Source organism: Vicugna pacos, chromosome 27, assembly GCF_048564905.1.
Source record: "Vicugna pacos chromosome 27, VicPac4, whole genome shotgun sequence".
NCBI classification, from domain to species: Eukaryota; Metazoa; Chordata; class Mammalia; order Artiodactyla; family Camelidae; genus Vicugna; species Vicugna pacos.
The window spans coordinates 13,141,253-13,169,145 of NC_133013.1; the positions used below are offsets into that span (position 1 = coordinate 13,141,253).

General features: G+C 40.6%; 1 long non-coding RNA gene across 1 annotated transcript; it reads right to left on the reverse strand.

Annotated features, from left to right (window-relative positions):
• Positions 1-2,250: 2,250 nt before the first annotated feature.
• Positions 2,251-26,881, reverse strand: LOC140689830 (uncharacterized). The gene is made up of 3 exons (XR_012064967.1): positions 26,801-26,881; positions 12,304-12,413; positions 2,251-2,787 (listed from the first exon to the last, which is right to left on the reverse strand). It is a non-coding gene; the product is annotated as an uncharacterized lncRNA (long non-coding RNA).
• Between the last annotated feature and the right edge of the window lie 1,012 nt (positions 26,882-27,893).

Here is a 27,893-nt window from a genome sequence, read left to right on the forward strand (position 1 = left end):
AATCGACTATAGTCCAATTGGGAGAAAAGGAAAAAAAAAGAGGTCATACCATATTCGGGCCCACCTAATCCAGGGTGACTACCGTCCTTTATAAGAAGCAGAGAAGAGACACAGACACAGGTCACAGGGGTGCCCGGGATTTGTTTCAATTAGCTGTGGCAAGTCACACAGACACAGACACAATCATCATAAAGAAAGACGCCTATAGCCTAGTTCCACAGATGCAGGGGGCACAGGATGCTCTAGATGGGGAAGAACCTGGGTTGGTTAGGAGATAGGAGGCCAAGGGGAAAACAGGAGGAGGAGCCATTATTGGGGTCTCCATGCGAAGGGAGGGGTGAGACACGATAAAGGATCAGCTAGTTGGAAGAGTTTGAGTGGGTGCTGGAGCAGAGGGACTGCCCCTAGTTGCCTGGTAGCTGGCACCGGGGTGATGAGGGCAGGTAGACAGTGGATTGGTGTGTGGGAGCCCCACACAGGAGGCAGCACGGGTGTGGGCTCTGGAAGGGTCCGTCTGCATTTGAAATGGGAGCTCTTCCACTAGCCTTTAGTGTGTCTCGGAATTGGCTAACCTGGGGAGAGGCCACCCCTCCGGAGTCAGCAAAGCCCACCGATGTCAAAGCATCAGATGCGGAAACTAAGAGCCATGGTTAACGCAGCCTGTGATGACAGGGACAGAGACTGGCGTGATGTATCTATAAGCCAAGGGACATCTATGATGTCAGGTCACCACCAGAAGCTAGAAAGAGGTGAGGAAGTGTCTCATGCAGAGTCTCAGAGGAAGTTTGGTGCTACTGACACCTTGATTGTAGACTTCCAGCCTCCAAAGTGACAGAGTGAATGTTTAAGCCGCCTAATTTGTGGTGCGTTTTTACAGCAGCCCTGGGAAGCGAATTCAACCATTGAATGTAGTAGCTTTACCTTGGCCTGCGAATGTTTATGACCAGTGGGCATTTCAGTATGTTTGAACTTAGAAACACTGGGAAACAGCTTTACAGACCTTGTGTGATGCTCTAGCTCCTGGGATGTTCACTAGCATGGTGGAAAGGAGGGGAGCCCACTGAGGATGGGGGGCTGAACTGGGATAGCCACCAAGTGCTCTATCCTGTGACACCGTCCTCTGAGAAGCCATTTCACCAAGTCTTGGACAGTGTGTCTGGGGGAAGAAAGGGGAGAAATTCATCTTCTAGAGGCTGCCTCCCAGCGAGCAGACCTTCAGCCATTGCAGCGTTGCGTCCCTCACCTCTGAGTTCTAGGTGCACCCATACTGAGTGGGGTCCTGCGATAGCCCGAGCCACAGCGGGGGCTGCAGGAACGAGGGGAGCATCATCCAAGGTGGAGTAGAAAGCAAGTGGGGGCCCAGGAAGGGCTGGTCACCAAAGCAATGGCTAGAACAGGGGACAGGTGGGGTGGCCACTGTGGTCCTGGCAAACTTAGAGCTGGTATGCTGATGCAGTTATAACTACTATTATGAGTAACAAAAGTAACAACCAACATCTACTGAGAATTTACTGTGGGCCAGGAGCTGTGCTATGTTCTTTGGATCAATGCTTTTCAAATTGTTGGTTAAGGACCAATTCTATTTTTATTCCCTCAATATTTTTATAAAATACAATACAAATGAATTCCTAAAACTTGACCGAAGTAAAAGGAAGCATTCACTCTACATGTTTCTTTAAAGCAATGCTTTGATTCAACAAACATAAAGTCACTTCGTCAAACTGCCATAAAAGTTTCTGAACACTCTCCATCTTTGTATTCATTTCGTCACGGAATTCATCATAAAAATCAGGCTGTTGACTCCGCTCGGAATGCCCCTCTCTGTACGCGATGTATCATTTGATTTCTCAACAAATCAGTGGGCGGAGTGTTAGGATTACCTCCATTTCACAAGTGAGACGGCCGAGGCGTATTCGAGTTAAATAACTCGTCTCAGCTCTCACAGGTTGTGGGGGTAAAAGCAAGCCAGCCCGACTCCAGATGCCACGCTGTCAACCACTTCCCCACGCTACCTTCTCCAGCCGTTTGAAAGAATGATTTCTAGTTTATAGTTTAACCATTTGGCTAAAAACTAAAGGATTCCTTTGATTTTCAGTTTTTTTTCAAGTAGTTAACCAAAGTTTGAAGGTATATATACACACACATACATACATACATATACGTATGTGTGTATATATATGTATGTGTATATATATGTATATATATTTATTTCCTGCATTCATAGTTTTATTTAGAATATAAAGATGCATATTTGGTGCTTTGCTGTCTTTTACTGGATAAGTAACACGTTGTTCTTTCTTTCCTGGATAAGCAATGCTGGAACCTGTGTGACTGTTTACGCAGCCTCATAGTAAGCGGGAGTTTCAGTCCTCCTCCGTCCTGGGCTGGCCTTCTGAATTTATTTTCATGGGGCCTCAGCATCCATCGTCACCGCTAATTGCTATTTACTAAGGGACCACATGGTGCCGTGTAATCAGAGACACCTGACAGAGCTTGCTCTTTGCTAGGAGGCAGGAGGCAGAAGTAAGAGTTAGCGTCTTTCCCCGCATGCGAAGATGCTTGCCCGTTCTTCCCTGACTCCCAGGAATATCGCCAATGCTCCATGCGCCGGAATCCTGATCTACTAGCGCTGAGTAACATCATAAAGCTGACACGAATACAAATGAGAGGGTGCAGCTGACACCTCCTGGTATTAACGTCAAGAGCCTGTGCAGCCGTATGAAAACAAAGGATTAACCACCTCTTGTCTGGGAGTCTCGTTCCACCACTCCTCATGCCGACAGTCACCTGTAGGAAAATGAGAAGATTTGGAATTAGGCTGTTTGAGTCCCCTGGAGGGTGATCAGTACAGAACAAAATGCCTTTCCTCCCTAAAGCCCTGGTTCAGTCAATGCCCTTGATCGCTCTCCCTCTCTCTGTTTGTTGGTTGAGGGTATTTTGTTGTTGTTGTTGTTCCTGATAATTCCGAGCCTTCTGGCCTTCTCAAATTGCACGGGTTTGTCTTGCAAGTGAAATGTATGCATACCTGAATACACAAAACACGTACTGGCGAGCTGTCATCTATTTAATGGAATAATTCTTCTTTCTCCATCTTTATTAAGGCATAATTGACAAATAAACATTGTGTATGTTTAAGGTGTACAACTTGATATTTTAATAGACGTGTACATTGTTAAGTGGTTAACACAAACAAGGTAATTAACATATCTATCATCTTAGTTGCTTTTTTTGTGGTGAGAACACTTAAGATCTACTCCCCTAGAAACTTCAAGTACGCAATACAGTATTAACTATAGTTGCATTCTGTACAGATCTCCAGAACATACTTTGTATAATTGAAACTGTGCTCTTTGACCAATATCCCCCCATTTCCTCCACTCCCAGCCCCTGGCAGCCACCCTTCTACTCTTTACTTCTGAGAGTTTAACTAATTCGTATTCTTCATATAAATGGAATCAGGCAGTATTTGCCTTTCTGTGTCTGGCTTATTTCACTTAGCCTAATGTCTTCCAGGCTCATTCATATTGTCACAAAATGCAGGATGTCCTTTTTAAAGGCTAAGTAATATTCCTCTGTGTGTGTGTGTGTGTGTGTGTGTGTGTGTGTGTGTGTGTTATCATATTTTCTTTATTCTGAAGTTTTCCAAACACCCTGACTGGATTCTCTTGAGGAGTAAGGAAGACTATCAGACTTAATAACAAACACTTAGGCTCAAGGGACATGAAGTCATGGCACCACACATGATGCACAGGAAAGTAAACACTCAGAGCACCATGCCCTTCCATGATGTTCATGATGGCAACTGAAACTGATTGAAGATTTGCTTTGGCCAGGCATGTGCTAAGGGCCTTGCATAAATTATCACCAGTGGGACCACACATGGCCTCTGACATGCCTCAGACATATAACCAGCCTCCCTTAGTCAATGATGTAATTACCAAACGTTTCTAGTGCGTGTGCAGCATGTAACCTAAGCATTAGGAAACTGCAAGAATGTCTTTCTTTAGGTCCTGGAGAAGTGCGAAATGAGTAAGATTATAATCTCCGGAGCCATGCTACTTGGGACCATATTCCAGCTGTATGACCTTGAGCGAGTGACTTAACCACTCTCTGTCTGCTTTCCCACATCTATAAAATGGGGAAATAAACATTTAGGGGGATAAAGTGAGTTAACAGATGCAAAATGTTTAGAACAACGCTTGGCTTATGGTCATTGTTGGATAAGAGTTCGCTCATAGCCACATGCCAAAGTTTTAGTAAAGAAATGCAGGCCAGATGAGGACGCTTGATTTTATACGATACGCTCTCCTTGCGTTGCTGGAATGATCTCTACTTGACCATTAAGTATGGTTTTTAAATATACTGCTGCAATCTGTTAATATTTATGTTAATAACAAAACATGCTAATATCACATGTTTTGTGCTATCCTCTGAAATTATGTTTTACAATATGATATTTATAATATTTATAAGAAAGACTGGTTCTGTATTTTTCTTTGTGTGTATATAAACTTTATCAGGCTTTGGTAAAAATTAAATGCTCATTTCACAAGTGAGTAGGCCAGAAAGAGAAAGAAGAATGCCATTAAAAAAAAAAAAAGGACACAAATGAACTTATTTACAAAACAGAGACAGACTCACAGACATAGAAAACAAAGTTATGGTTACCAGGGGGAAGAGTGGGGGAGGAGGGAAAAAATAGATAAACAACAAGGTCCTACTGTGCAGCACAGGGAACTATAATCAGTACCTTGCAATAGCCTATAATGAAAAAGAATATGGAAAAGAATATATATATATATATATATGAATCACTATGCTATACACCAGAAATTAACACAACATTGTAAACCAACTTCTATTAAAAAAAAAGTATTTGAAAAATTTTTCTTTATCTATGGCTGTAGAATCATTTAAATAATATTATGTAGTCTTCAAAGATAGGTATAATTTCTCTGATCATTTTTTAGTAGTTATTTGACACCTCTTATCTGTGTCTATTTTGGAAATTGGACTTAGGTTTTATAGCCCTTCTGGAGTAAGCTTTAGTAATTCCACTAATTTTTTTTCGTTTCCCAAAGATTTTCAAACCTGTCTGCATAAAGTTGAGTAGTACCATTTCTATGAGTCTTTTAATTTCTCTTCCTCCTCTTGTTACTTACCCCCCCATATTATTTTTATTTTGTGTACATACTTTTTTTGTCTTGATGGATTAGTAGATAATCTGTTAAAATCAGCTTATACATTACTAGTTTAATTTCTTCTTAATCTGATTTCTAACATTTTAAGCTCTTAATTTAGTTTCATTGGTCCCTTTTGCTTTTCCTTAAATTCATTTTGTTGTCTTTTTCTAACATCTCACATCAGATGTTTAGTCTTTTCTGCTTAGTGATAAAAATAGCAGGGCATACGTATGAGCTTTTTCTGAGCCCCAGTTGTCTCCCAAATACTGTTTGGATTTTTATAATTTTCTGGATGGGCTGTGATTATAAACTACATATTTCCTTGGTACCAAGGATTTATTAAGATATAATTTATAAACTTTAAATTATAAACTTATATACTACAAATGTATAAATTTATTAAGATATAATTTATAAACTGGTGGAGTATTTGTTTTCTGATTATAGTTAATAGTTTTATTGAATTGTAATGACATAATGCTGTCTGAATATTTACTATTTAGAATTTTTTTGTGGTTTATTGGGTGGCAATTTATAGCCAATTTCTGTGTATGGTCTGTCAGCAAGGTATATTATCTCTTAGTGTATAAAGTCTGGTAAATATCCATTAGGTCCACTTTTTAAATTAAGTTATTTAGATACTCTATACCTTCACTTATTTTTTTGTCTACTTTATTATGGAGCAACAGATAAATTCAATCTTTTTTTTTAATAGTCTTTTGTTTCTTTACATAGTTGCTACTAGTTACTTGCTAAGAGCAATAATAAATTTTAATACACTTATTTTTTCTCTTACATGCTCTAATAGCTTTAAGTAAAATTACTTCTAACTCAGGTAGTTTTTCAGGTAATCAGCATACTTATTTTACACCTCACCTTCTTTTTCTCCCCAGGTTGTGTCTGTCGGGTCATGTCTACATTGTCAGGACATATAACATGTGAATCTGTTCTCCCACCCTCATGTGCACAATGATTTAGTCTTCCTTTTCCACTCAGATGCCCTGACCATAATGGCTGCCTCCACTTCCTTTGCTCTCACCTCCCAGGCAGTACTTAGCTCCTTGAAGTGTTTTTTTTTTTTTATTAGTTTTCTCAAGAAGGGCTCATGGATCAATGTTTTCTAAGATTTTTCATGTTGAAAATTGTCTATGAACACTATTCCCTGGTATATTGTGTGCCCTTGCAGTATGTATGTTCATAGCCTTTATGTGTCAGGAAGTATTTTTTTAATTGCCTATTTAAATATTTGTTTCATTTATAGTTTGACTTTCTTCTTTCAGGACTTAAATGATATGCGTGTTAGATATCCTTTGTCTGTAGTGCATAGCTTGTTATTTTCTTTCTAAACATTTTGAACTTTTTCTTTTTCCGTGTTTGATTTTTTCATTTCTATCTTCTATGTCTTCACCATGACTCTTGTGTGTAGTCTCTCTCGTATGCCTTTCAACTTTGTCTTGATTTCTGCAATAACTGTATTTTTTCATTTATTTCTTTCCTGAAATTTGCCAGCTCGCATTTCATATCTTCCTGCTGAATTTGCCATCTCTACTTGGCATTCTTGCATTTTCATTTCATGATCTTCCTTATGGAGGTTGTTATTCTTTAGGATTTTAGGATTATGGCGGAACTGTTGCCACACCCACTTTCTGTCATAGTCTTTCACTAGCTGCGCAGTTTCTACCGCCAGTCTCTCTGAATCCAGCCCCTATGGCAAAAGTGAGACTTCTTTTAAATATCCATTCTGCAAGAAACTAAGCCAAGGGGAGAAACTCTGGAGATCAGAAGCCACGGGAGAGAGACCAAGGAGCTCTGAGACACCAGAATGTGAGTGAAGGCGCCATCTTGAAAGAGGATTCTTCTGCCTCAGCCGATGGAATGTTCGTCAGAAATGACCACCCAGTCGAACTATTCCTGCTTTCTTGACCCACAAATCATGAGCAACATAAAAACGGTTGCTTTAGTGGCTGCATTTTGGGGTAGTTGGCGAAACTGCAAGAGCTAACTAAAATAATGAGCATATTACAAGACATACTCAGTAAGTCATTTGGTGAAGTTAGTTGCCAGATTGAAGAGTGGGGCAGGAGAGCAAAACAGGCACAAAATCCAAAGTATGAAATGCTTGGTGTGCCCTCATAAACACTGTCTAGGAAACAGTGGACTTTGTGGACTCTTCTGAACGGCAGAGTGACTCAGTTCCATCTGTGATTAGAGACAGTCATTCTGGGGAAAATGTGAAAGATGAGCCTCAGAGGAGAGAAGGTAGGGGAGGGCAGATCATTTGTATTTCGTCTTGAAACTAACTGTACAGCAATGCTGAAGGCAGAAGGATGGAAGTGTCACCTAATAAAGAAGAGTGAACATCATCAGGAACATTTACTGATTAGAATCGCATCTCTCTGATTAGACAAAAGGAGCTAGATAACAATTGTTCCAGATAATTCTTGTGTGTCTAGCCATTATCTAGGGCAGGAAACAAACACAAGAGGAGGAGCAAGGGATTGTTAATGAGTTTGGTTTTCTTTGTGTTGAATTTGAGGTGCCCATGGGACTTTCAATGGTTGCAATCAAGTCCTAGAAGAGCAATTACTGTTCACTTTCACTGTACCATAATTTTCACCTTTCTCTCACACTTCCTAATTATTTTTAATAGAGGTCAGCAATCCAAGAGATATTGATTGCTACTGAGTTCTTGCTAAAAGCTCCACACAGATTCCTACGTTGTACTAGTCCTAACATCCCACCAACCCAATTTTCCCATTTGGTATTTCTATAATCCCTAATTATAGGCATAAGATCCAGGTAATGACTGGGTTACATTTTCTGCTAGACATAATTATAGGCACATGTTCACTGAGATATGGAAGCATCTGATGCTTCTATATAGAGAAGATAATTGTCAACCTTTGCACTGTAATTAAGTCTAAATGGGAATCCTAATCATTTTCCAAACGAGCAAACACTAAGCCAGTCTTGATTGGCTGTGTCATGGCAGTAAATGAAACAGATTTGCTGCCCAGGTTAATTAGTCATCTGTGAATGTCACCACCCTCTGAAACCCCATATTAGATCTAAGCATTAGAGCTAATTAGCAGTACATGGTTGGAACCTTGTATGATTTTTACCTGGCTTGTCTTTGCAATTCAAAGTCTCGCAGGGTTTGTTTTTTTCACCCCCTGAATCTGTCTTCTCCTAGAGACTCATACCAAGTCATCTAGATGTTCTGTCCACTAACTCCAGTACAGGAACGAGAAAGTGAGTCAGAGCTCGATTCAAATCCCACTCAATTTCATTCTTCTAGTGAAAATTTGGACAATTTACTCTTAATCTCTCCCAACTTCAGTAGTTCATCTATAAACTATATGTGATTCATTTTATTATATAGAATATTAAGATCACTCCGGAAAGTTTCCACATGCGTCCTTCCAGTCAAACCCCACCCACACCTCCAGAGGCTGCAGGTGGCCTGATATTTTCCCATTAGTTTTGTCTGTTCTAGAATATCATGTGACTGTCCTAATGCAGTCTATAACTTTTACACAAGGCTTTCTTCACGCAGCATAAACGGTTTGAGGCTCACCCATGTTGCCATGTCAGCATATGCTTGCTAGAAAAACTAATAAACCTTGATATTTCTGCCACTTAATATTGAAATGTATTTCTCACCCATGTCAGGGTACAAAAAAGATGATCCTAGTTCAAAGACAGCTTTCCTGGATGAAGGGAACTTGGTGACCTCGGGCCCCTGTCATGTATAATGTCACCTTTTCCTGAGGCCTTGGTACGTCTGCATCTGACAGCTGATACAGAGAAAAGAGAGGACAGAAGGTAACCTCTACTGCTTAAGAATCCAGCCCGAAGTGCCACACATCATTTCCACGCATCCTCAGCCCTAAGGGGGATCGCACATCACTTCTACGCATGCCCAGCCCTGAGATGGGTCACAAATCACTTCTACGCATGCCCAACCCTGAAGTGCCCTGCATTCTATGCATGTGCCATATGGGGGGCGAGGGAGGGGGTGGGTCAGGCCATGTGGCCATGTGTATATACTGTATATACAGAGGTAGAAATTTAAGCCGTGGGTGGGCAGCCTCCTTCTTGCGGTCACTCTACACCATGGAAGGAAGAGCGTGCCTTTTTGATGGAAAGCTACTTGTCTCGGCCACCATGTCTGACTCCAGTCCTCACACTGGGCTCTTTACTGAGTGTGTCTGTGAGACGACAAGAAGCACAAATCCTACTGCACTTCTTGGATCCTGAGGCAGGGTCTCACCTCTCCTACCGTAGTTACCTGACAAGCTAGCCTTGTCAGCGACCACCTTGCTGCTTCTAGGGCTGCCAGGTGGCTGCAAAGGCTATCTTTGTTGTTGTTGCTTTGTTGGAATTGGGGAGGTAATTAAATTTATATTTATATTTTTAATTTTACTTAATGGAGGCACTGGGGATTGAACCCAGGACCTCTTGCATGCTAAGCAGGCACTCCACCACTGAGCTATATCCTCCCCTTGCAAAGGCTCTTTTAAACCTTACCCTTTCTTCTTTATTCAGAGCTTGCTCTCCTCTGCTAATCTTTTCAAATGTTAGCTATGAGAAACCACTTACTTAGGTAAGGATCTGCCTGGTACCCAGGAGCCCTTTTCAAAAAAAATTATTTTCTTTTTCAAGTCATCACTAGCAAGGCTCCTGCACATGTATTGAAAGATTTACTATGTGTCTGGCCCTTTGCTAGGGTTTTGCATATGCATTATCTCAATTAATCTTCAAGTTACATGATCTGATGTGCCCTGTTGTTGTTATTCTAGGATATTGGGGACTAAGGTCCAGATATTGAGTAATGGTGTCCCAAGACATAGGATTAGAGAATGACCTGGAATTTGAATCTGGAGAAGGTGCATCTTACGACCAGAGGGGAATTTGCAGGTTATCTACCTGGTTCCTTCCTTTGACAGGTAAGGAAGCAAAGGCCTAGAGCATTCAAGTGATCTGTTTCGTGTCTGGGAGCTGGGAAACGGCAGAGGCAGGCAGAGTCTGAGCCTTCTAAATATCTAGCATGTTGTTCTGTTCTTTTCACAATGAAATGATGTCACATATATGCCCCCCCTGCACTTTGCCTGAATCAATTCCCAGCTGACACTCGCCGGTCGGGCAGCCTCCATTTAGGGGGTCGCCTACTGCAATGCTCCCACCTTCCACATAAAGGCGGGTGTTATGCCAAACCAGCTAGCTTCCTGCAATGATCAAGCATACTCTGCCTTTGCTAAATATTTTTTTTTCTTTTGCAATCTCCCCAGAACCTCTTTTGCAGCAGCAAAAAACCTTTGGCAAAATTATGCCCAGGTTCAATGGTATGGACTCAGCGTCTGATGACGCATCGGTGCAACTGAAAGTGTTTTGTGCCTCAAGAATCAGTCTCTGATATTTCATTACCAACTTTGCTTTTACTGTCTGTGAAAAACCGACTTGGCTCGGTCCTGGTGACTATGTTGTATTGAATTGCCGTAAATACATTTTCTTCATCAGTGTGCTTCTTTTATTTACTGTAATAAATGTGGTGAACCAGTGTAGGTTAGATATCACCTACCTACTGAAAATGAAATGGAAAAATATTTCTGCCAAGCAAATTAAGTAGTTTTTGAAGGCAACAGGTGACATCGCTTTTGCGTGTCCCTAGTTGGGGGCCTTGGGAACACCCAGCTGGAGTCCCCCTGGGAACGAACCTAGGATGATAGGCAATAAGTGGGTGGGAATAAACGGTGAAGGGAAATATACTTGAGCACTGAGGAACAATGAAGTGCAATCCCATAAGCCAGCCAACAAACACTTTAGGAAGACTGCACTTGCCGGAGTGATGTATAATTTGTGGGAAGCCACTAATTGCAACTCATATAGCATGGCTTTAAATCCTTGCAGAAAAGTACCCTCCTTATTCAAAGTGAGGCATTTAAAAGCTGCCAAGCTGTCAAAACCTCTTGTCTGAGGTGACTGGCATGCTTCTGTCCTGGGGAGACAGTGTAGCTGCTAATATATTAACGGTTGGACTTCAGTGTCCCATGGGAGTAGTGGAGCGATTGGCTGATACTAAAGAATAGAATAGAATACTAAAAAAAAAAAAAAAACAAACTGCTGTTTGGCTGGGGACAATCTGATTTCAGGCCACCACTTCACATTTCTGGATTATACCCACAGAGGGATGGATCTGCTAATTATCTTGTAGAAAAAACATAAATGCTAAAGTACTTACCGACCAGAATGCTACCTACTTCCTAGAAGTCAATTAATACATATTTTTTGAATGGTAAATATAGCAGTGACCATTTGTCGAGAACATACCCGTATCCAGCACGTAGTAATGCAGCCCTTTGAGGTCCCACGGGGCCTTCCACATTCGGGCCAAGCCTGACCTATGCTGATTTCCTGAGAGTCCCCTGAAGCTCCTTGGACTTTTTCAGGCCTTTACTTACACTGTATGCTCTCCCCTCTTTGTCTTCCCCTAAACCCTCTCTGTCTAGCTGTCCACCCCTCACTTTCCGGCACTCAACCAAAATGTCTGGTAGCAGGTGAACTGGGGATTTCCTCCTTTGGCAGTTGGACGTATCCCCTGAACTTGTATGTTGTGACAGTTTCCTTCCACGATCCCAGATTATGTAGATGCCGTGCTGTGAATTCCTAAAACATGCTTCACCTTTTCTTTCATGACACTGACTACAGTTACTTGTTTATAGAAGCTTCCTGGCAGGAGCTTCAGGAGGAGTTGAAGAACACTCTTGTCTTGTTCATGTTAGTATCTTCTTCCCTTGGTCCAACTCCTGGAGGTGTTTAAAAATATTTGTAGAATGAACGAATCTTCAGTGCATTCTCACATCAGTTCCCTCAGGTAGAAGTCATTATCTTCAGTTTACACATGATCACCCTGATGATTGGAGAATAAACTCTCGACAGTCCTTAATGTAATAAATAATAGAGCGTATCTACCTTGTTCCCAGACCCATGCTTTCACGTCTTATGAAACATTGTCTTATGCTTTAAAAGGAGCTCGTATGACATGAATGTAAGCTGTAAAGGTGAAAACAGTACAAACAAATGCAAAAAAAAATTAGTGAAATTTATGTATGAAACTTACAGTTAGTGGGTGCTGGCAGTTCTGGTGCGCGTCAACTTGCATTATCTGCTTCGGGATACCACGAGCGTGAACTCAAGAACCAGCAGCTCCTGAAGACGCCTCATGGTTACCTAAGTGCAAGATGGGAGACTGAGAAGGGAATGAGGCCAGGTTGCATTTTCCTGTCCACCCCCAGAGTTTGAAATCTCTAGGAGGGACCTCGCCACATAAGTCAGGACTGAGATCAACCACAAAGGAGAGGAGCGTCTCAGTCAAATGGGGACAAACAGTCATCATACCCACCTCTGTTCTCTTTTTGGCTTGAGCTGTGGCTGTGTCAGTCAGAGGTAATAAAATTATAATCGTGTGGAACCCCTTCAAAAGATGACTTCCCTTGGAAGACCCATCATGGGTGAGTTCATTAGCATAGGACATCTGATTAGCTTTTTATAGGCATTCAGTGTGGCTTAGAATGCTGCAACCAAAACAAACATTGCTGTTTTCTACACTAGAGGGCCTGTAAGCAGAGCAGACGCACAGAGCTGCTCAAGGGCTGTGTAGGCTTTATGGGAGAGGCCCATAACTTTAAGTGGATGATGCTTCCTCTGAGAGTTAAAAGCAGGAGAAGTCACTGAACTTTCATTGTCTGACATCTCACCAGGCTGTCAAGCTCATTAAAAAGACAAAATGAATCATTAGCTGAAGCTCGATGATGAGCAAATTTTAAGCAGGGAAGTGTGCAGCTGCTCACGGAGCCAATTTCTCAGATTTCTAGATCGGAGACGGAGCCAAGAGGAAGCACAAAGCCCCTGAAGTGTGAACCGGGCTCTCCACAACACAGCCAGCTTTGATGAATTTAATTGTGTACCCCTAAATGTGATGTCAACTCCAAGATATGGAAGGCATGGCTGAAAGGTGCCTTGAACAAGCAGTTGAGCAAGAAATGGACTTCAGGGGGATTTGTTGAGCCAACAATGAGACAGATAGAAGAGGAAATGGGCAAGGATGGGAGACAGGAGGATCATAAACCTCATGGCCAGGAACGAATTTTATTCACATATTAAACAAACATGCTTGGCACATTCTTATAAGCCAGCTTCAGGAAACTTGCTAAATCTCAGGAACATGATAAAAGAATCTCACAAGGTAACTAATGAATTTTTTCTCTTCATGATAATCTCTTAGTTTAGAGGAGGATCCAGTTAGGTGGAGAGATGTTTACATTAGTGTAGAGTTGTTCCCGTGATGACCTGGCTACACAGCACAGAGAGAGCTACCAACCCACAAACTGGAGAATTTCTAAAAGAAGTTATGCAAGCAACGGGGACCCCAGAAGAATATTATTCTGAATGTTAGTTATATAACATATTAGAATAAGCCAGCGCTGAAGGTAGGAAAAAATCCAGAATGCTGTTGTAACAATCCAGGTTCCAGTGGGGTCATGTTTGAAGCAATATTTGGCATTAGAAACTGACTTTGTGAGCGCAAAGGAGAAGTTTGCTTTCCTGTCCATTCTCTTGCAGAGTTCTCTCTCTCATGTTCTGCATTCACCTCAGAGACTGAGATATGCAGAGCCATAGCCCTGTTCCACCCTTCCACAGAAGTATATGTGTGTTTATAGCTATGTATTAATCACTTACTGTTTTCCAAGAAATAAAAAGAACTGCCAGGACACAAGTGGGTAATATGAGATAAGGGTCCCATACAGTGGGTGCCAGGAGTTGTCTAGCATTTTACTTTGGTAAACTTTAGCCTAAATTGGCCAAAGGCTGACATTAACCAATCTCTTCTCTCACGGCGCCACGCTGCGGGGATACCGTGATGCATGGCCCATCTGGACAATAGGTCTCAAGCTTGGGAGTAGATGGCAATCACTTGGAAGGTTAAAGCAAGGTTTGTTAGACCCACTCCAGAGCTTCTGATTCAGTAGGTCTGGGTAGAGCCTGAGAACTTAGTCATAAAATGTTTTCCCAGAGATGCTGATGCCGCTGACCCAGGGGTCACACTTTTAGGACCTCCGCAGACAAACTAGTTCCCCGTATCTTCTCTCCTTCTACTCCAGCTCAAAGCAGCTGTCCCTCCTTGCCAATGCCAGTGACACCACAGGTTAAGTTGTATATGGACTAGCTTTCTGCATAATAAGTGGGCTTCATTTTTCCACAGGTCTGAGTAGGAACCTGTTAGATTCCTCTGACTCTCTTTCTTGCTAAGGGATAGCTGTTCATTAAATTGTAGCTGATGTATGAAATATCATGGTCTCCAGGCCCAGGGGAAGAGAGCCTCTTAGATGGGGGCAGGGAAGAAGTTCAGTAGCAAACATCCATTGAGCATTTGCCAGATGAGCATTTGCTGCCCTGTGACCTGAACTGAAGTCCCCTGGGAAGGAGACAGTCTTTATCCAAGGGCTTATGCCTCACAAGCTCAAAGGGGGCTTTCAATGTTTAGAATGTGAAGGAAACATAGCCAGGACAATTAAAAATTTATTCATGGTGGAAGAAAGTGAAATTTAAGTATCTAGTTCACCAAAATACTCCCTGAAAAGAAAGGTCATGCTTTCAACCTTACGATAATCACCAATGAACTACATGAATCTCTATGTGCCCTTAATCAGTTCACCATCTAACTGGGACCAGAGGAGTGACCTCCCATGGCCAGGCAATAAGCTCATATAATTGGGGAGAGTGTAAAGAAAGACTTACTAGGTTAGTTTGCATACATTTGCATACTGAGGTCAAAACTCCAATGTGTAAACTGAAAAGAAAGACATAAATTAGCACAATTTCTTGCAAGACTATTTGGCTTAGAAAAATAGCAGTTTAGGCTCAATTTAAGTGTGGATAGGTGATGTCCCTCAGCACAAGTCTGTCTAGATCCAGTAAAACCCATCTTGCTCATATATAAGGGAAATCAATCACTATTCCAGCATACGTCCGAGGACCCCTTTGCCGGATGTGAGCAAACTTGAATTACTGTGGGGAGAAGGCATGTTGCATTTGGCCAAGCTTTGAGAGCGTGGGGAAAGATGCGGGGGGGACTTCGTACAAGCAAGGTTTCCACTTTAGAAGAGTGTGGATATACAGGTCCCCACCTGAATTATCCATCTCCAGCTCAGTGCTTGGCACGTGAGAAGCAGTTCATAAGTACTTCGACTGTGGAATTTAGCAGAGAAATAAAAAGCCAAGATTTGTTGGGTTTTACTCATGAACCTGTAATTCATTGTGACCCGAAAGCATTCCTCAGTAAAAAGGCTCTAGTTTTGGCCATGCATGTATATTTGTCTTAACGTTCCATGATAAGTCCTTAGCAAGTGTAAAATTATAGAAAGTTGAACACTGTGATGTCCTGTGGAGGAAATATCTTAAATAAGAGGTCATTTTCCCAGATGCTTAGTGACTCTGAAGATCATCAGGACCAACTGTAAAAACCTTGCTTTTCCAGATGGTGAAGGGATGTGAAAAATTTTACAAGCATTTCTTTTCCAAATATTGAAGAACTTTAATTTTTTTCTTGTTATAAAATGTTGATGCTCCTGCCATTGAAAATAGTGCAATATGAAAACTTGCTGATCTGCTTTTTGTCAAGAGAAGAAAACAACTTGTTTGGCTCCAGACATTGATTTTCCAGCAACACGAGCAATGAAAGGACTAAATTTTTAGACAAGTTCCAAATCCAACCCCACCTGCCTGCTGTTTCCAGAAGATCTTGCATATTCAGCTCGGAGCCTGGAAATATTTATAATTTGTAGTTCTTACCGAATGATTCTTAAGAGGGAAAGATGAAAGATGTTGATAATTTCTACATTTTACAAGCTATATTATATTCAACTCCTAAGTAATTATGAGCCAATATTTAAACTTTTGGTCGCAATCTACCCAGCTATAAAGTAGGTAAACCAAATTATCTGCCTCTCTAAATATTTAACAAGTAATAGTAAAGATGATAATAATAACCCTTCTTTGAATGTTACCATTTTGTACCTGTCAGGTATTATGCTAAGGCCTTTACTTGAATTAGTTCATTTTCTTCTTACTATAAGCCTAAAATATATCCTATAATCTCCGCTTAACATTAAACACAGACTGAGGTGTTTAGAAGATAAACAACTTTCCCAAGTCAAAAAAACTGACCAACGATCAAAATTTAAGTCTTCTGACTACAAGCTAGTGTTCATAAACACTTTCTTAAATGATAAATACACTTTAAAATGAAAAATAGTTATTCTCCTTTTTACAAGTCTTGTTAAAGGATCACATGTTAAGCAATAAAGGATAGATAGATGGATAGATTGATCAACAGATGGGCAGATGGACAGATGGATCGATAGACAGATGGACAGATAGATGGACAGATAGATGGATGGATGGATGGATGCATAGATAGATACATACATACATACGTAGATAAGGTATAAATACACACAAATACACACACACATAAACATGTTTAACATTTTTCAATCCTAATAGGCTATTCTTTCCATGACCTATAACTGATTCTTTCTATAACTCTGGATAGATGAATCCATTTCATAGCTCAGAAGGGAAAGAAAAAGAAAAAAAAAACTTGGCCACTTTTAAACATAAAATGACTTATTTTTACAATGAATATGTTCAGTGAAATAATAAAATTTCAAACTGGTTTCACAGTTAAAAAATTTTCCTTCCCCCAGCCAGGAGCAAATCCAAGTTTTGTGGGCCTAAAGCATATATCTTAGGGTAGGATCTGTTTAACTCTAATTTAGGAGGCAAGTTCAAGTGCTGAGAATTGAGGAAATAATGTGGTGTGAGATATCCAGACTGGGGATAGTCTGACATAGACATTGTGTTTAATAGAAGAGTTGTCTGATCAGAGAAATTTAGCAAGGTCTCCCATCTTTCCCCCATCTTTCTGTCTCATCTCTCTCTGCCTTGTCCTTCAGTCTACCAGCCTGGAGCACAAATGCCTAATACCCAGGCGATATTTGAGTTCCTTCCTAAATACCAACTCTTAATAGGTTTTTATGACTCACAGGGCATTACACAGAGGCATTCTATCAGTAGAATATTTGTTCTGTGGGGTTTTTTTTCTACTTTAAAACCACATCTCTGGATTATAAACACAGCTTTACAAACATGTCAAAACCCCAAAGATTTAAATTCTTCTTGAGAACGCTTTCTTCAGTATAGACAAGGGAGCCTGGCTTGTCTCAATAATCAGTATAGGAAAAAACAAGGTAAGAAAATGACATGTATGAGTTATCAGAAATTGGTGATTTAGTTCATTAATTATGTAATTCAGTCTTCCCCACCACCTTTGGAGTAGGTTTTATTTTTCCCATGGAACTGATCACAAGGTTGAGGTTATTCACAGAGTAATTGGCAGAGCCAAGATGAGAACCCAGGCTTGTTCTCTGTCAGCGATACATCATGACTTCATACAGCCTCAATTAAATGAATACATTCGGCTTTTGAGGGAGAAGCAATTCCAGCTATGGGAACCTTTACTCCAGAGTTTAAAAACCTAATGTGTATTATTCATTCTTCTGTTATCCTCAGTTTGTAATGCTGAACTCTGCAAGAACCAAAAATTATTTCTTGTATGGTCTCCAATCTCAAGGAACAAATGTTGGTTTAAATGAACTAGAAGACAACACAAAATAATTAAAACACGTTCCCAAATATGTGACACAGATGCAGAGGACTTGGAAAGTCTGGAAGGGAGAAAGAGGTCAGTGTGGCCTAGAGACCTTGGGGCAGGATTTGTGGAGGAAGTAGGAATAAGACAGGTTTTGGAGCTAAGAAATATTTAGACAGCTGGAGGAAGGCTGGCCCTTGGAGCTGTTTCTTGTCCAAGCAGATTTGTAATAGAGCAGATCCTGTTCAATCTGGAGATGATGAGATTAGGTGATCATTTCCTTCCTTCCAGGGAGAATTTATTGAAAGATGGACTCCTGCAACTCTTCACAAAGCAAGATACTGCACATGTCCCGCGTGGACCACTGACAACACACAAGTTAATTCTCCGAATTAAGAGAGGTGAGTAAAGGCTGTTCAATGACCATCTTTTGAAAAGCATCAGAATTGTATTTCTTTTGATTCACATTTCTTTCTTAACAACAGAAATGTACTATTAGGAAAGATAACACATCCTGTTTTTCAGTATTAAGTGGATTTCTCATAGTTGGATGTATTTATCTATTTTATTTCAATTTTCCCTGTAAACTCGTGTTACTCTCGGCATAGAAAATTATGGTACAAAGAGCAAGTGCTTTGAAGTCAGATAGAATTAATAATTGTCGCGGCCACTGACTTTGAACTCCTAGTCTGCTGGCCACTGGGCTAAGTGGGAACTGCACTTAGGTGCCAAAGGGCAAGTCTTTCCATGTCACTGCATCACACAGTGACAGTTCCAGGTTCGAACAGGCTGACCTGATTCCAACATGATTCCAACATGATTCTCAACATGATTCCAAACATCAGTGCTGGATGAGCTCTGGCAAGTCAACTGGGTTTTGGTTCTGTCATCTGGATGGTGAAGACACGTGAGACCTTCTCGGATGACTCTGAGAGTCCTGTGAGAAAATATGGGCAAAGCCGCTCATCCAGTTACCTGCTCTCAGACACTTAGTGAGGGAACATCTAATTCGCACTCCATCGCCACCTTCTCATGCGCTAACCAAACAGACTCCCTGCTTACCTAGTCGATGCCATTAGAGAATGGAATCTTCTTTTGTTCTCAACTTCCTGGCCCAGAAAGAAAGGAAAAATTGCTCTGACATGTTATCACTTTGATTTTATTTATTTTACCTCTGGGAGTAAAAATAATGACCATCAATTATAGCAATATTAAGCGGGGTTGTGGGGAGGCCGTATATACTTCCTATGAGCTGCTATTTCTGTCAGGTTCTCATGCTTTGAAGATTTATTCCCAAAATGTGAGCTTTGAAACTTTATCAACCCTTCAGACCCTTACTCATCAAGGGATTCTCAAGAACATTCCTCACCGGGAGTTAAATCATTTATTTCAAAGCGACACGGCTAATTTGTCTGCTGTGGGATATCGAGAAGAAAAAGTCCAGTGCTTTTTTTTCTTCTTACAACAGCTGTGTCCTTACACCACTGGCAGCTGCTTTATAAATCGCCCAGCCATTAAGTAGTTATTTCCTCATCATAAGAGCAGCTGGGAGAGATAGCCCCCTCCCCGCCTAGTACACCCTCCACTTCCTTCTGCCTCCTCCTCCATCCTGCCCCGAAATGGGCCAGGCCTATAGAAGGATCCATTTTCTTCTTATAATTGAAGATTGTGACTAAGCATTCTGATTGCTGATTATTCTTCAACAGCCGCTGAAGGCAATGCGGGAATGACTTAGCGCTATGAGATGCTAGATCTCGAAGCAACAGAATATGTTATCTTTGACATCGCCCTTATTTTGTTGGCAAGGAACTTAAGGTTAGAGAAATGGTTTGTTCAAAGTCTTTCTTAGCAAGTGGCTGAGCTGAGTCTTGGATTCAGGTCTTAACACTTCAGGGTTTTCGCCACTACTTTTTTTTTTTTTTTTGGCCTTAAAGGAAATCTTTATTAATCACCTATGGTTCACAGATGTTTGTTTAAAATAAAACCAACTTTCTAGAAAAGCGCAGTCCTCATGAGTGGCTTCAGCTTTGCATCACGAGTCTTGTTTTAAAAGAAGTGATACAATTTGTTTACGCGATGATACTTTCTAAATAAACTTTTTTTTAAGATCTTGTCTTTCCTTGAACATTGCAGCAAAACAGACATAAAGTAAATAATAAATTATAGTCTATATTTGCAAAAAAGCTATAAGTGTAGTTATAGAGCAATCAGGCGTGGTGCACACAGTGTATTGCTTTTAAAATATCAAAATATAGCCACGTTGGATGCTAGGGGTCAGCCTGCTACCTGACACGCTCCTGGCCTCCCACTGCTCCAGGCCTCGCCCTTGGTCCTCTCCCCTTTTACCCACTTTGGCCACCCTCAACCTCTGTGCTTTTCCAGGATCCAGTGACTTAGAGTTTAATGTTCTGCACAGTAGGAGTCACCAGTATCTGCTCCTGGTTTGTGCTCCTATCTGGTCCGTGCAGCACCAATTTTATATATTTTGCTCATCACCCTGAATATAGAGTTAAATCTTCCAGCTACTCCATGGTAAGCTAGGGTTTGAACTAAGACAGGCAGATTACTGGCAAAAAATAAAGGCCAGATGGAATGTGTTGTACAAAACAATAGAGACGATGAACTGAATTTCCAAAAAAAAAAATCCTTAAAATGATCAAGTGATGAATTATTTTTTAAAAAGTCAGGGAGTCCTGTGGGAACTAGAAAATGAATAGTGACCATACCCCCCTTCCCTTTTGGCCAATGAGAAAACAGATTCCATGGTTTCCCAGTCACACTGGGTGTGCCCAGGCTAGAGACAGTCAGATGTCCCTTCTCTACTCTTTCCAGCCTTAGAAAACTATGAAATTATTTTCCATATGCTGTTGATAGCCTATGGCAGAGACCATGATAGGAACATGCTACAAAAAAAGAGCAATTGAAAAAAATGCAAATATAGCAGATGTGCTAAAAGAAACAGCAGTAAAAATTGAGGTAGAAAAATATTAAGCCTTAGTTAACAACATCAAACAATTTACATACTTTCCACCCATCTGCAAATCCATGGCTTTATGCAGACCTAATAATGAAAATCTATATTCTATAATTTGCAACTTCCTGGCTATGTTATGCCAAGTGCATGTTAAACAAAGCATTTTCCAACCTAATTGCATGCGATTTTTCCCCACTCTTAATTGTGTTACGAAAATACATCTTTCTATCTCACTCGTGCACACCCAGATAAATTTGCTTTTCCCCTATGGCATGGCAGTAAAACAAAACGAGACTGATGAGTTTTTATTTTGCTGTGCACCCAGGAATCCTGAATGGAAGTATTAAGGGGACTGGCAAGCACTTTTTTTTGTGAGGCCCCAGGGATTTCCTACTGGTTTCCAAAGTGAGGGTTGCAAAGAACAGCAACATGGCACAGGAAGATAAATGTTTAAGACAGTGATTCTCAGCCAAGGGTGAGTTTGCTTACCTCTCCAGGGGATATGTGGCAATCAATACCTGGTGACATTTTTGGTTGTCACAGCTTCTGACATGTAGTGTAGGAAAGACCAGAGATGTTGACAAATATCATGCAATGCTCAGGAGAGTCCCTCCACACACACACACAAAACCTACCCAAAGTGTTAATGGTAATAATGTCAAAGTTGAGAAAGTCTGGTCCAAGATAATATTAAAAGCCAACCAGTTAAGCTCATCCATCATGACACATTGTTTGTACCTTTGTACATGAAGTTGAAGAATTTTATTTGGAAAGATTTTTGGTTTATGTGAAGGAAACATAGGCAATGTTTCCTTGTCTGTGGAGGTCTTAGCTGATTTCCGCCAGTGTTCTTGCTACGTGAACTTTAGCCCTAGGTGTCTCGGTGGTCTCCTCCACTTCGAAAGCTGAGACTGGTACCCAAACATGGGAACAAGCTGATGTCCCAGATTCAAGGAGCAGGAAAGTCCAAAGATGGGTGTGTGAATGGCAAAGCCAAGGGTCCTGAGCATGACTGAACCAATGTAGGGTGAGGACAGTCTGATAAGGACAGATGAGGAAGCCAAAGCATTAAAAGGCTTCAGGACACCCAACCACAATTTTTGTGTATACATAACATGTATTACATATATAAATATAATATATAGTAGTAAATATATAATTACATTTTATGTTTCAGTTTTATAGATGAGGAAACCAAAGTGAAGAGAGTTGAAGTCCTTTTTCATAAGGTCACAAGGTTATTATGAGGCGGTAAATGTTTTACTGCCATGAAATGAAAAAAAAAAAAGTCCCTTCCTTTAAGCTTTAAGCACCCTGTTCACATTCTCATTAGCATGTCAATTGGGAAGATCCAGTGGAGAGGCTGAGGACCATCATCACATCACATCTAACAGGACCTCTTCCTTCACGTCCCCATCTCACCTGACCAAAGCATTTGTCACAATTCATAGGACACTCTTCATATTTCCTTTCATCCTCCTGTGTCTCTTCCTCAGTAGCCATAACAGGCTCGTCTTCCTGCTCTTAGCTGACCTGATGGAGTTCCTCCAAGCTATGTCTGAGTTCCTGTCTTTCCTCATGACCCCTCTCCGAGACAGTCATTGGCACCCTTAGCTGCAGGAACCATCTAAATGCTGATGATTTAGGGATGTCTGTCTCATCCAGGACCTCTGCTCTGAACTTCACAACCATGTATTCAACGAACCATTCACAATCTCCGTTTGGAGGCCTGCATGCCATACGCATCTTATTACGACCGAAGCCAGGACCAATCTTTGAATTTCTCTGCACCCCAACCCAGCCCTCTTCTGGTGCTATTTCTGTGAATAACACTTGAATCTATTCAGTTGCATGGGCCAGAGAACTAGGAATCATCTTTGTCATTTTAATTTCCTCCAACTGTGATACCCAATTCATCACGCAAGTGTTGTTGGTTTTGTTTCCTAAATAATCTTGATACCCGTCCAGATGTCTCCATCTGCACTGCCAATAGCCCATTTAAGCTATCAACTATTCTTGCTCAAACTGACGATAATAATGGATTTCACCTCCAAGCCTTTGTCCGTCTGGCAACCAGGACATCTCTGTAGCAATTTCCCATTGCTCTGAGGCTCGTGACAAAATTCTTAAGGTGGCCCTGCGTGATCTGCAACTTACCCATTTCTCCTTTTGCCTCACTTTCCAAATCACTCTCCGACCTCAGCCACACTGCCGTTGTTTCAGTTTTTTAGCAATGCTCTCATCCCTCCAGCTACAGAACCTTTTCATGCGCTGGAACTTCTGTCTGGAAAGCTCTTTCCCTACTCAGCCCTGTTGGTCTGCCTGCCTCTAATCACCCTTCTGATCCTAGGTTCGTCATCACCTTCTCCATGACCTGGTGAGTCAAAGCCTTGTTCTTGTGTGATGTGGTCTCCAAAAGCAGATCACATTCCTTCACGTTGTTTATCTCAGTCTGTGATTATTTATATATCCTTCTCCACTAGTGTATGAATTCCATGAGAGGAAGAGCCATGCTTGTTTTTCTAATAAATATATCCCAGGCATGGAGTACAGTGAACAGCACAGAATACGATGCAGTAAATGGTGAATGCATTAACAGATGAATAAATGAACAAATCAATGAAATGGCTAGCCAACCTTAGGTCTCTTTGTCTTACTCATCTCTGTGCAGAATCATGGTGAGGATAAAATGAGAAAATCCATGTCAAAGCACTGCATAAGCACCATTCGACTTATACTGACCTGCTGCTAATGGCTTGTCTCCTGTCCTTTCCTCTCCATGTAGCCCAGTGACAGGGCTCCAGGTAAACATGGTCAGTTCACAACAGCATGCTGTGGCATCCGCAGGCTGACCTCCACGACCCTAACTTCATCTGCAACATTCGCTTTTCAGATTTTGAAATTTAACAGGATGCTGAGAACAAGGACTACCTGGTTGATTTGACTGTTCTTAATCTTTTTCAACGTTTAGAGTAAACAGAATTCACGAGTTTAAAATCCTGTTCAACTAAGAGTCTAGGCAATAGAATCTTATTCCAAAAGACAACTTGTTTTAATGTCAGGATGTGGAGCAGACAGAGCTGAATGTTTAAGGCCACATGTGTGTTTTAGCATCCAGCACATGTGTTTGAATTCCCACACTCTGACACACGCATACTCATACCCCAAAACAAGGAGAAAACAATCAACTCTGGGTGGCCTCAAGGCCTGGGGATTATATAATATGAGCCCTTTCTGAAAGCTACCACCAGCCAATCTTGCCTTTCTGAAGGTCCTGTCAATGATTTATGGAAAAGGAGTTAGTATTTTAGCCAAGAAATGCTGGTACTTTCTTGATTGTCATTCTGTCTTTATTCTATAGCTTTGAGCCACACCAACAACAAAGTTATTAGATCTCAAAACAGCCTAGGAGGCCTACAACCACAAGAAATACATCAGAGGGATATGTAGAGGTCAGGAAAAATAAAGACAACAAAAGAAAGGGTAGAGTGTTTTCACAAATGTCAGCTCTGTGGCAAGGACAAAGAGGAAGCCCCTTGGGTAAAGGGGTTTGAACCCCACCCATCCCCACCCGCTGGCCAGAGCTGTCCAGTGGACCAGTGATGCAAATTATCACACAGCTGGTGTGTTCCTGCATCTGCAATTAATTGGAAATGCAAAATTCCCCCACCTTCCTTTCCCACAGCAAACACAAAGCATTTAATTAGCAAGAAGGGACAGGGAGAATGAACAATTCTCTGCTGTGTTTGGTCAATTTTGTTGATTCCTTCAAATATTGAAGAAACTAGGTGGGTTCTGTGGTATTTGTGACCAAGAGAGCAGATCTGAGCGTGTAGATGAGTTTTTCTTAAATTTTAAAAAGTTTTTATTGGGTAAAAATATTGTGTATTTTGTATAAAATTATTTTATACAAATATTGTATAAAAATATATAGAATTTTTTAAGTCCATAACTGAAGTATCTCAATATCTATCAGTTTAAAAAGTGATCATTTACATGATTATGAAATTCAAGAGCAAATATGAGTTTTTCATATTTCCTTTACTTAAAAAAATGTATTCATGTATCAGCTTTTCTCCACCAATCTATCCCCCTGTTTATGTACATTTTTTCTATCTTCTTTCTTACAAAGCTTCTATAACCAAAATTAAAGAATGTTTTATTATGGGAGTTTTCAAGTTGGAACAAAAGTAGAGAGAACAGGGTGATAGATTTCATGTACCCATCACACACTATCATCAGTTACCAATATCATGCCAATCTGGCTTCATCTGTCCTGCTGGTTTCTCTTTTTCTCTTGAGCATTAATTCTACCCTCTGTCACCTCCACTCAACTATCGAGATTTCTAGCAATTTTTATTTATGCTACTGTATTTTTGGTTCTATAATTTCTATTTTATATTTTATAACTTCTATTTCTTTGATAGAATCTTCTATTTTTAATTTGTTCCAAGAGAATTTATAATTGATCATTAAAGCATTTTTATGAGAGCTGTTCTCAAATCCTTGTCATATAACTGCAACATCAGATTTACCTCATGTGATGTCAGTTGATTGTTTTTTCTCATTCAACTTGTGATTTCCTTGGTTCTTACATGTTATTTCAAACAAACAAAACCTTACAGCTAGGACCGTCATATTCAAGCCTCAGAAAACCAAAGAATTGATTTGGAAAGAAGACAGAACTTATAGAGGAACAAAGACCATAATAACAGCAGAATTCTAATCAGAAACCATGTAAATAAGAAGAGAGTAGAGTGAAATATTTAGTGTTCAATGAAAAAAAAAAAAACTCCCCAACTTAAAATTCCATAGTTAGCAAATTTATCCTTCAGAAGTGAAGGAGAAGCACTTTCTCAGAAAAACAAAAACAATTTATTGACAACAGACCTGAAAGAAATGTTAAAATACGTTCTTCAAGAAAGAAGAGATGTAGGTAAGAAACTTGGATCTATATAAAAAATGGAAGAACATTGAAGGAGGAATAAATGAAGATTAAAATAAGATTTTTAAAGTTCTTAATTAATCTAGAATATAACTATTTGCTTAAAGTAATAGTAGTAACAATGTATTGATTATAGCGTATGGATCAGTGAAATTAATGGTAGCAATGTTATAAGGGATGAGAGGGAGAAATTGGGAATACTTTCTTATAAAGTACCTGTGGTTCACGTGAAGTACTATAGTATTATTTTAGATTAGTTAAAACTGTATATCATAAACTCTAGAACATCTAAATTTTTTGAAGTCTAATTGATAAGCTCAGAAAGGAGATTAAAATGAAATAATATAAAATGCTCAGTTAAAACCAGAGAAAGCAGAAAAAGAGAGAAAAAAAGAACAAATGCAATGAATAGAAGACAGTTATGAACATGGTAGGTATTAATCCAAGTATAAAAATATAAGACCCAGCTATAGGTTTTTCATGAAAAACCCACGTTAAATATGAAGAAAAATATAAATTAAAAGGGTGGAGAAAGATATATCATGCTGATTGTAATTAAATGAAAGCTAGGGTAGCTATATTCATTTTAAATAAAATTATCTTCACAGCAAGGAAAATTATCAGGGGCAAGAGGAACATTATTTAATGATATTATCAATGATAGATGAATTTTCCAGAAGATGTAACAATGCTAAGTGTGTATGTTTCTGAAAACAGCATCAAGTTATGTAAGGCAAAACTGTGAGTTTGGACTTCTGCTCTCCAGAACTATGACAGGATAGATGTCTGTGGTTTTAAGCCACCAAATTCATGACAATTTGTTCCATCAGCTCTAAGAAAGTAATGTAATCCTTAAACTAGAAGAGACCGGGTTGTCCAATCCTGGAGCCCGTTCACTGTCCCTGTGCCCTCCAAACCTGTGCTCACACCCATCGCCCTGTTCCCACTCTGGTCTCTCAGGGTTCCTTGTGGAAGCTCCTCCCTACCTGTGTTCAGTCACCACAGATGCTCAGCATCTCTCTGACCAGAGTCTCCATTTTGGCAACTCTGAGTGATCCTCCTTTCTGGTCAGACTTGGAGCCAGGTTCCCCAATCCTGTCCCAGCGGCCGGGTCACAATCCTGGCATTGTCTCATTGTGTGACCTGCACCAGCCACCCCACTGACTGCCTAATCCCCTGGGGAGAGCCGTGCCCATCATCTTGGTGAGCTTCACCTCAGAGGACTCATTTCAGTTACTTTGAATCTCTCGGAAGTGGTCTGGGTCTTGAATTCATTCCATCCGAAGGTCAAAGTGCTGCTATTGAAATTTGCCCCATCTTGCCCTATCGCTTCTAACTTCCCTGTATTAATGGGTATGGAGGTTGGAGTGGCACGAATTCCTCTGCCAGCGCATCCCTGAGGCCCCACCCAAAGGATGCTTACTCACTTCATCAGCAGAGAACCTGTACTGCTGCTTTTCCTAAAACAAAGGAAGTTTGCTGGAGAGATGAAGTTCCACCCCTTAAAACAGAGCTTTAAATGACACTCCTGCAGTTTAGAAAATGTGCTACAGAGAATACAGTCACTGAGACAAATGAGCAGGGGGACTAACTTAACAGAAGGAATTGGAAAACTTGTTTAAAGCAAATGATGGATATTCCCTGATGACCCCCTGATCACTTGGGAAGGATATAGAGAGCCCAGAAGACCTGAATTAGTGGTTTGTGTGTGTCTTGGGGGCAGTTATTATAAGATGATGAGGACTGGAAAAATCTGGGCCACATATTTATTCCTTCATCAAAATATTTATTGAAGACTTAACATGAGATAGGCACTTATCAGTGGCTAAAGGATAAATATACATCCCCCAGGGACATAATTAGAACTAGTCCCTTACAAATGGAGTCAACAATAATTTGAACTATGAGTTATAAAATATTACAGATGTAATGATAGAAGTCTTTACAGGGTGCAGTGGGAGCAAGACAAAGTGAAGTAGAAAATTCTATGGGAGTATGACCCTAGCTCGTGCATTCTCAGTGGAAAGGAGATAGCCCCCAAGGGGGCAAAAATTGATTCCTGGGGAGGGAGAAACAAAA